The 11299-nt window shown below is 37.5% G+C and overlaps 1 pseudogene; it reads right to left on the bottom strand.

Annotated features, from left to right (window-relative positions):
• Nucleotides 1-7913: 7913 nt before the first annotated feature.
• On the bottom strand, nt 7914-10816 carry LOC110682951 (annotated as a pseudogene).
• Nucleotides 10817-11299: the final 483 nt, after the last annotated feature.

Below are 11299 nucleotides of genomic sequence, written 5' to 3'. Positions count from 1 at the left end.
CAATAGTGAACGCTTTCATTGATAGGTACAAGTGCAATATTCAAGTTGAAACCGATTATAGACAACTTGAGATGTTAAGACAAAAAGAGAATGAAGGCTTTACTTCTTTGTTTAATAAGTGGAGGGAAACTTCCGCTAAGATGATTGAGGTGCCCTCCGAAAAAGAATCTGTGAGGATGTTTATCAAGAATCTCCAAGAGAAGTATTCGAAGAATTTAAAATATTAACATAATTTGAATACTTTCAAAGCCGTTTATGTCATCGGAATTGAAATCGAAGATAACCTCGCAAAGCAAAAAACTACTAACAATAGTAACCACGGTGGCTGGAAAGGAAAGAAGAACAACAATCCTTCTTCTTTTGAAAACTCCCACTCTAGTAATAATGTTAGTACCTTTGACCATAATGGTGTCTTAGCCATGGACAATCAAGGATATAAAAAGAAACCCAGGAGAGAACTCAAACCCATTGGAATGACCTACGATGCTGCTTTCGACCGTCTTTACGATCGAGGATTAATCAAACCTATTGGCCCTACCGAGGATCCTACACCAGAAAATCGATCTTCGAGATGGAATCCCAACTCCTATTGCAAGTACCATCGAGGAAACGGTCATATCACTAATGAATGCTACAGGTTTCAAAATCTCATTCAAGATCTCATAGAAGCAAACAAGATCCCATTGTCTCTAGCTAGCGAGAAGACTGGATGATGTCGGAGCAAACGACACAAGACAAGAGGCGAGCTTCAACGACAAGATTTCATGACCTCTTTTTTTATTTCTTTTTCATTTTTTCCTTTCGCCAATAAGTCTAGCATAGGCACCTTTCTCTTCCCTTAGATTAATTTTGTAGATTCTTTCTTTTCCCTTAGATTAATTTTGTAGGATCATTATTTACTTTCCTTTAATAAAATGAGTATTTATTTTCTTTCTTATGATCATTTCATTACATTGCAAAAAAAAAAAAAAAAAAAAAAAAAAAAAAAAAAAAAAAAAATCATTGTTGAATTAACCACAAGGTATACCAATGATTTGAGGCACCCTTTGTACCCACATCATATTGCCTTTCACCTTTCTAATTTACAATCCTTTCTTCATAAACCACTTTGAGCCTCATCTAATGATAGACCTTTCATTTTTCAACCTATATCTACCTAACTTTGGGATGGGAAGGTGTACCACTTATGCAATTTTAAAAAGTTTGAGTGACTTCAAAAGATCAAAATAAATAAAAAATCAATAGAAAAAAGAAATAAAAGTGTACAAAAGGGCAAGTGTTCTAATGTCTTTGACATGAACATGTCTTTGATATGAACACGTCTCAAATTACGTCTCTTATTGAGTGCTCGGTACCGTGCCTGAGAAACATGAATTCCAAGTGAGTGTTAGACCACATGATCGGGATTGCCCACACTTATAAAAATAAAATAGATGCTAAAGCAAAAGAGAAAAGAGAGCTAAAAAAAAGAGTTAAAATCCTCAAGCATAAAATATAAAGATTCAAAAGCAAGGTTGCACACCTTAGGGGCTTATCTAGGGTCTTGAGTCTTTATCCCCTTCTTCTATAACCTTTAGCCTAACCACATTACAACCCTTAAAAAGTCCTTTTTTAGGTATACATACACTTGTGCGAGGTTCGGCTAGAGCTACGTTCGGCCTGATTCCTAACGGATACGTAGGCAACCTCACATCGAGGTGTGGCCGTAATAAAAATGCATTCATATTCACATTCACACACTCACACCATGATAATATCAAGGGATCTCCTATGCCCATCCCTATCTACTTAGAGCTAGACTTGGGGGCTTGATCCTTACATCATTAGCTTACCCAGCCTAATAGTCACCATTATTTGACTCTTCTAAAAATAATATCTTTCCACACACTTAGCTCTTGCGGCCTAACTTTAGTGTCACTTTCACACACATCACAGATACATGACCAAATATACTTCCCTTAGGAACCCTTTGTCATGAAATCTTAACACAACGCTGAAGCATGCCTTGTCATATCACTCATCTATCATAATTGTCATTGCATCACGAAGTATGAAGTGCTTAGCCTCCATGCCTAAGTTACCCAAATACTTTCATCATTAAGTCAACCATTGAAATAGCCTAGGATGGATTAATCCTTGCACCTTGAGAGATAGTATCAAACAACATTTGACTAAGCTCATTCAACATGCATTCGAAAACTTCTTTCTTTTTTGCGTCTTTCTTTTTCGGGAGAAAGTCGGTACCCTCCACAAAAATGACGGAAATTTTTTGCTTTTTTTGCATTTTTTGAGTTGCACGATCACATTACAGTGCACACACAAGTCATGTACACATTGAGTCATGTCGTGTTATCACATTGAATCAACACTATGCACACACGAGTCACATGAGGTGAGTCGTCTTACCTTGAGTCATGACAAGTCAATGAGTCAAGCAACACTAAGTCTTCGGTAAACCCTAAAGAAAGATAAGCAAAGTTATATAGTCAAAAAATAAATACAGAAGCCCCCAGCAAGCGAGGACATTTCCGGATTTTTTTCGAAAAATCCGCGAATATGATACAGGAGATTCCCCCAAGATAAGAGGAGTTACATGGATGAGTAAATTAGAGATGAAGAGCTTTAATTTGCAAAAGATTTGAGAAGATTTGGTTGAAAGGAAACGACCAAGCTCAAAGTTTGGAGCAAAACCAAGCAACAGCGGCAGCAAGAGCAGAATAGGGAAGACCCGACTCCAGCACCAGACGACAAGGCTATCGTCTGGCAACAACATCTGGCGTCTGGCAACAGTGTTCAGCGCCTGACTCTAGATTCCAGCATCTGGCGACATAGCCAATTCTTGATGCTAGAGATATTTCAGCAGCGACAAAGCTCGAAGCCTTTCAGGGCGGTTATTTCGACTTCATACAGCAATTTCGGGTTCCATGGTATGCCAGTTAGCCCCTATAAGCAAATTGACATGATTAGTATTCGGCTCGATTACGATTGTAGTAAGTGATTGACCTGAAAAAAAATCATCTCACTTAGCTTAAGTACCTAAAACACTGGCTCATTACAAGCACCAACGTATCGGTTTAAAAGCAAGCACTTAAACGACAATTTTTCCAAAATTAGATTGTCATCCCCAACTGACAATATTTCCAAAATATGGATTGTCGTGCATCTTCTTCAACGACAATTTTTCCAAGATTGGATTGTCATCTCTGGCAAAGTTTCCAAGCGTGGATTGTCGTGCTCTTTCTTTGTTTGGCAAGTTTTTCCAAGTTCGGATTGTCATACATTCATGCATCGCTGGCAAGTTTTCCGAGATTGGATTGTCATACACCTAGTTCCCTATGGAAAAATTTCCCGAAGGATTGTCGTAGGTCTCTATTCATCATAAATTTCGGCAAAGGTTCCTCAACGTGGATTTTCAGTGGCAAATTTTCCCGAAGTGGATTGTCGGTCGACTCTTTTTCGCAAATGTTCCAAGACGCAGATTGTCAATTGTGGCAATATTTTCCTAAAAGGATTGTTGCATAGCGTTGGCAAATTTCCAAGGATGGATTGTTACGAAGCATTGACAATTTTCCCTAAATCGGATTGTTATACATCATACAAGAGAGTTGTGTTGGCAACTATTCCTAAAGAAAAGAAGATTGTCATCATAGCAAAGGCACCGACATACTGTTCACAATTCAGCAAAAGCACCGACATACTGGTTCACAAGCAGCAAAGCGCCGACGTACTGGCATAGTAGCATTAAGGATCAACAAGAAGTGATCTTTTCGAAGAATATCACATCGGAAATTGGAGGCAGTTGCAGGCGTAGCAGTCTTCAGGCGGTGTTCTCTAGCTTACGGAAGATCGCCACAACAAATCGGTTACTTACTGAGACGTGTGCTCGACGGTGCAAGATACGCGTTTCTTAACTCTTTTATCTGTTTTAAGTAACGCTAGTTTGCAGGTATCGGCGTTACAAGAGTGATTTAGAATCGCAAAATGTTCTGAATCATTCTCCGTCCCTATCAGTACTTTGACTTTTGTTTTCGAAACTCGCGTTTCTCCAAACTCAGCCAAAGTGGGGGCTTCTATAGACACCCATTTGTGTATCCCCAAAACTAAACCCAGTGATGAGTACCTTTCACGTCGAATCATAATCGAATGAAGTAAAAGTTTGGAAAGTTTAGTGTTGCGGATAGTTTTAATTTCTTTTCTCTTCTCTTTGTTTTTGAAAACCTATTTTAAGAAAACAGCCAATCCAGTTTGGTTGGTCCATGATATGGGTCCAATAGTAGTGTGTTGGATAGGGCTTGAAAAGAGTTTTGCAACAATATATTATAAACCCAATTCCGATGAATATTGAGGAAGTTATGACCAAATTACTAAACTGGGCCCGGTTTGAGCCTTATATGCGGCCCAATGAAATAGGGGAGGGCCTAATATGGATTTATCATTCCTTATTCAATTAGGAATGGGTTTAGTCTTCTAGATTCTTCTAGAAGGTTCTTTTCATTCTTAATTTAATTAGCATTGATAAATTGACTTTTATTGACTTTTTACAGTTTTAATCAGAATCAAAGAACGTTTTTGACGAAAATACGATTTTATCCTGCTGTACGGCAATTTCTATCTGATTTTAAGAAAACGCGTGAATTTTTGAGTCAGCGCCAAACACCAGTTGTAGCGCCTGGCGCTAAGGTCAGCGTTTAGCGCTAATCTGGTTTTTTGCGTCAGAACTCTGTTTTTGATGTTTTATCTTTTTGGCTGATTTTTTTCTATAAATAGTCTTCTAAGAACTCTGTTTTCATTCACCAACTCTCATAAAGAGTTTCTTGATTATTCTCTCTCTCTCTCTCTCTTTTCTAAACTAGCCTTTTCTCAAATACAAAATTCCGCATTCGCAAGACTTAGATATACCTAGCCATATTCGAAGTTGCTTTCCCCCTAGACGTGAAAGGTTTAATTTCTGAGGGTTTGGTCCCAAATTTCTCTTTCAATTATTTAATTTAATTGTTGATTATTATTTTCCTTGAAGTTACTAACGTGTGTATTTTGTTATTAGAAAGTGGTACGAGGCATCCAAGTAAGTGCTTCAATTGTTTTAATTGTTATTATGATGTAGAAATCATTCTTAGATTGTTATTTTGATTCCTAGTATTATGTTAGGATGTTTTCCTTAATTTGATGTTTAGGGTGACAACAATAAATTCCTAGTATCATGTCTAAGGTAATTTTAATATTAAGTATGATTAAAAGTATGATGCTTCCTATGGTCTTCCTAATGTTTATATTTATTAGTATCATGTTAGGGCTTAATATTTGATCTTTATTGCTTAGTGACATGCTAGGGCTTGTTATTAATCTTGTTAGTATCATGCCTAGGATCTTGCTATTATTATTATGCTTTATCATGATTATGAATATTATTATTATTATTATAATTATTTATTATGATTGTTATGTTGCTTGATATTTATTTTTATTGCTTGATCACACCTTTTTATGCATGTTTAAAGGGAATTGGTACTTGTAATCACGCTTAATAAGATAATTAATGATCTTGTTTAGGGTTAATATGATTATAATTCAATTGATCGCCAATAATAAATTTATTTGTTCATTTATATTCAACCAACATAGATAAACAGGTTTAGGGGTAAACCTATTGATTGTATGTTAGTCAGAAAGCGCACATGAATACGATCAGAATAAAGTAGAGGCCTATTATTATGGCAGATTCAATCTCTTTTAGGTTGTATTTGTACCTTCATCCCTGAACCCTTTTTGGTTCAAGACCTTATTGGAGTTGACGATCTCTTGGATCGTTAAGGGGTGTAACCTTCACCTCATGAATGGTTTACAAGTTCCTAAAAAACTTGTTGGTGACTCTTTTTTGCTCTATCTTCTTTCCCTTTGGACGCCATCGTACTTTAGTGTATGATTACAGTAGGGTTCAAGCTAGGGGTTAACGCTTGAAATATTCCCTACATTGCGCATGTTAGTTCACGATTTTTTTGAAAATTCAAAATTTGTTTTGAATAATTTGATTTTTTTGTTGTATTTTATGCCACAAAATTGCTTGATTATGCTTGTATATTGCCTTGGGAGTATTTTGAGACTTGTTTGACTCAATTTGGTGGAGAAACGAATAATTCACCATTGTTGAACCTCTCGAGGTCGTGAAAACAATGTGACTTTTTCTTTGCGTTTTTACTAGCTATTCTTGTACAATTTGTCACAACAATTGTCATAGTATTGCAAGAAATTGTTTGATTGCTTGAAAATGCTATTTATGCTTGAATTGAATTTATGCTCTGTTTTAGTACTACGTTCTCTGTTTTTGTGAACATAGTATCATGCGGCTAGGCGAACCTTAGATACTATAGAGCCTTAATTTTTGTTATTCTGCAAAATATAATATGGCTAGACAACGCGGCTCCAGTTCACGGTCTAGGGACACTCGCCAGGAGCACGAGCCCGTCAGCGTGGGCGAGGAGCTATCCACCACTCTAGGACCCTTCCAAGAATGGGATGAGCATAGTTTGTTCTTTGCTCCCAAGCACCACATCCTAGAGTGGGTGCGACGCGGGATTGTCAGCGGGAGGACTCGTAGCCATGGCTCTGGCAACGAGACCATTGGCTCGTTGTACAACAAATATTTCCGTGACCATGAGGAGTTGCGACTGCTATGGGAGTCTTGTGGGCTGACTTCCCTGTTTCAGGCCACTTAGGCCATGTACTCATTTGACGCCAGCCACCACGTGGATCGAGCTTTGGTAGAGTTATTTTAGGACACCACCAACACCTTTCACTTTCCTTAGGGCGAGATGACTTTCACTCCTGCTAACTTCATTCTTATTTTGGGACTTGATTTCCGTTCTACTGCACTAACATTCGACAATACGATCACTGTCTTTTCTTCGATAGTTGAGGAGTTGTTGGGTCCGATTACTATTCGGGCCCGTGCCGAGGCTGAGCCGATACGACTTAGTTCTCTATGTAGCCGCTGGTCCCCTCTTGTGATGGCCTTTCAGGATGGTACGACCACCAGTGAGCAGCGGGTGCGCATCTTCGTCCTCATTTTGCTATTAGGGACCTTTTCTTCTGACAGAGGTAGACGAGTACTTCTCTACTACCTACTTGCTCTATGCGACCGTCACATGGTCAGGACTTATGACTAGGCCAGCTTGGCCTATGCTGATTTCTTGGTGGGCTTGCGATGCTTCTGACGTCACACGGCTTTTATGGGGGATATTGCACTCTCCAATTTCTGGAGAATCGTAAAGGTATACTTTATCCCTTTTTAAAGTTAGCTCTAGATGCTTATTAGCATTCGCTGTTCTTCCTTTGTCCTTGTAGATTTGGTTCTACGAGTATTTTCCATTGCAGGCACCGGCGAGACCTTTGCCTCGTGACACTAGTGGAAAAAAGGTCATCTGTAACGGGCAAAAACTGCCCATCCGTAATGGGCAGCGGCCGTTACGTATGCGGCCGTTACGGATGGCATTTCTTATTCGTAACGGGCGCTGTCCGTTACGAATAATGGGTTATTCGTAATGGAAACCTAAAAAGCCCGTTACGAATAGCCCCGTTATTCGTAATGGACAGGTTCTGCGCGTTACGAATACTATGAGATCCAATTAAAAAAAATCCAGCACATGGCTGGACAACTAGCTTAAAAAATTATTTTATCAATTAATCTATATATATATACATATATATATATATGTATAAATATATGTATATGTATATATATATGTATATGTATATATATATATGTATATATATATAGTATAATATACACTGCTTTAATTTTTTCCTAATAACTAATACTAAAACAAAGCAAAAGCAAATCATTGTAATAATAATTAAACAAGTTTACTTAATACTACCTAATAATAAATTGTCTATTCTAGTCATAATGTTAAATGCTAAGCTCTCCAAAACTCTTGAGTAGCTTTGCCGCATTGCTTGCCCAACATCCTGCAGGACAAGATAAATGCAAAATTTTGAGTACTTTCAGTATAAGAAATGCATGCCTTCCAGTAATCACATGGCAAAAACTTTCATCACTATGTTTAACTATGAATTTTAAATCCAAGTGGGAACAACAATACGATATTACATCTGGGGTAATTAGCAATGATGCAACAAATTATGGGGCATTGACAAAATACCTTGTTAACTGTATCTTGCTCATATCTAGAGCTGTTTATAGAAGTACAGGGAGCCGAAGCTTCGGGAACCTCAAAAGCGTTTCAGCACGTCGTGCAAGAACTTGAATCTTGTCATTATCGAATACAAGACCTTTGACCTTGCCACCCCAAGTTGCTTCTAGACTGACCTGCAAGTCTTTTCTGATCTTTCAATCTCCGGACATGAACCGATACCTCGATCCTATTGGCAACTTCCAGGATTTGATGTTCCGAAGGCAAGTCAAGGCAATCAAGTAGGTAATCAGGTATGAACAACTCAACAGTTACATAGCGGTATATGACCTCTCCTAGACAATATTTTCCGTTCTGCCAAGGCAATGTTTATTAATCAGTAAACATATTGCTACACAGGATGCATCAATCTCAGAGAAAACCAAATTGCAAAGAAAAAGACAGGGCATATTGGACAATAACATTCAAATTTGGACGACAAGAGCACATATTCTAGCAGCAGAATTAATACCACTTCTCGATCACAGAAAAATAGACAAAGGAGGGTAAATCTACAAAACTATACAGACTGATATCAATATCAATAAAAGCAATAACCTTCACTTAGATGAAATACAAGCATAAGGTATTAATACATATTGTACTGGACTGATCAAGGGCATAGTTTAGTGCTTGTGTATTCAAATTTAGTTGCAGCAGCCAACTGAATGACAATGAAGATTAAAATACAAGCACCATTACACCTATATCAGGCAACAACGGTAATAATAAGCTTCTCACCTTAGGCAAAGACTCGAAGTAAACATCAGGAATCTCCATCTCTGCAATGACACTGGTATTAATAGCCATAGCAGCCTTGAGAATCTGGTTAGTACAATCTCTACACTGCTGGAACCTCTTCCTAGCATCCTCAGACAACCCACGAGGTGGAACTTTTGGACAAGGCAACTAAAAATTCTCTTCATGTCTAACAAAAGGCCGACCATTAGACACCGCTGTTTTAAGAGGATCCCGATTATCACTCTCTCGGTCAGCATACGAAAACTCTGTCTCCTTAAACCCTTCAAGCATACTAAGCAACATTTCATCTAGTTTCTTAAGAGTAGGCAGATTCACATACAAATTCGACCTCGGCCTCGTTGCCATGACCTCAAATGAACCCCCACCAGGAAACTCCTGTACCGGCGAGACTAATTCAACAATCGAGTCACTCACACATAACAACCACTCCATTTCTCTACAGCAAATCTTCTTCCTTTGCGACGCCATTGGCTCTAATCTTCATTAACTCCCCAAATACAGTAGCTACCCAATTTCAACAAACAAACCAAATCAGACTAAAAATTCATCAACATACTAGACAACAAAAAATCAAACAATGTTAAATAAAACAAAGTAATTATACCAGCAAGATTGGTAATTGCATTTGAGATAGCAAGAGCAGTGCAAACACCCTTTCCACCACCAGAAATGTCCTCTCCCAACAACAAATTTGCAAATCTCTCCTTCATCAACTCTACCACCGTAAACATCAACAAACACAAAACCTAAAAAAAACCCAGAAATTATTATTTAATTTTTTCAGATATACATAGAAACAATCAATATAATGAAAAAAATAATCATAAAAGATGCTCAAAAATGGAAATAAATGCAATTTATCAATACTTTGACATAGTTGTTATTACCCATAGATAAGCCACAGATTTATAATACAAGGTCACCATTTTTTCACTAACAAAAAAAAAATTACAAATTAGACAATAAAAAAAAAAAAGAAAATGACATTATTATGATAAATCCAATCAGTTTCCATTCGCATAAATTTCGCCATAGATATATCCAATTTTTTTTTAAAAATAAAAAAAATTATTGCCGACACATTAAACTGAAATTTCTCCCAAAAAAGCAACCCAAAACACAAAATTAGAAATGTCATTATACTAGTATGGTAAAATTATATAAATTCACATCCAATTTTCAAGAATAAATAAAGGTAATACATAAAAAAAAGATAGTAAAAACTTCCAATTATGTGAAAAATCGCAAAAAAATCATGAAACAAATTACATTTTTCAAACATAGAAGCAATCCTATATCATCATGTATCAATCAAACATATAAAATACCAAATAAAATTGAACGAAAAACAAAAAATCCATAGAAAAGTAGGAACTACCCTCGAACAGTACGCCAGAAGATCTTAGAAGGAGCATGGAAATGAATAGGACCATGAGAAGGTTTTGTGTTCATCCTCTTACGAAGAAAACGAAGATACTTCATCTTCTGCATAATAAGACCACCAGAAAGTGTGATCTCTTCGCAACGAACCACAGCAACACGCTGCCTAGAAATTGTTGCGCAAATTTGAAACCCCCGTCAATAAACCCCCCGTCTCTTCTGGTAGCGTTGAGGAAAAACCTTGAGAAGGATCCGGCACAACCCCGTTAATAAACCCTTGGATGTATCAAGCAAATCAAAACCCCGAATTTAACCATTTTTTCTCTAAGATTGATGGAGGAGATAAGAGAAGATTGAGTTCAAAAAGAGAGAAATGGGTGAATGTCGGGGAGGAGAGGAGAGGAGAGGCTAGAGAGAGAGGGAGTGAAAGCAGTGAAACCCTAATAAAAAGCCTAATAAGCTCCTCCATGTTGGGCCAAGTTTGGGCATTTGTACGTGTATAGTATTTGTAACGGGCAAAATAGTGTCTGTTACGAATACTTATTTATTTGTAATGGACACAAATTTGTCTGTTACAAATACATACGTATTAGTAATGGACACTATTTTGCACGTTAAAAATAAATAAGTATTCGTAACGGACACTATTTTGGCCGTTACGAATATCTTAATTGTAATGGGCAAAGCTTTGCCCGTTACAAATAGCCTGTTATGAATGAGATTTTTTCCACTAGTGCGAGCTCGTATTAGCGACTGTTGGGGAGGTCGCATCAGTAGTCAGGCCACTACTGCCTGTGTTCGAGATTTGATCCTCTCGGTATGTTCTTTTGAACACTTGTCTCTTGTATTGCTTTTTAATATATTTCTATATTATAGACAGATTTTGTAGGAGTCTGATGTGGTGTATCGGCCACGGGCCAATTTGGCTATTCCTGCGCTGGCTGCGCAGTAAACTATCGAGCGTCGCT

The sequence above is a fragment of the Chenopodium quinoa genome, unplaced genomic scaffold, assembly GCF_001683475.1.
Source record: "Chenopodium quinoa cultivar QQ74 unplaced genomic scaffold, ASM168347v1, whole genome shotgun sequence".
Taxonomy (NCBI): Eukaryota; Viridiplantae; Streptophyta; class Magnoliopsida; order Caryophyllales; family Amaranthaceae; genus Chenopodium; species Chenopodium quinoa.
Note: the sequence above shows the minus strand (reverse complement) of the source record. Positions and strands in the feature narration are given on the sequence as shown.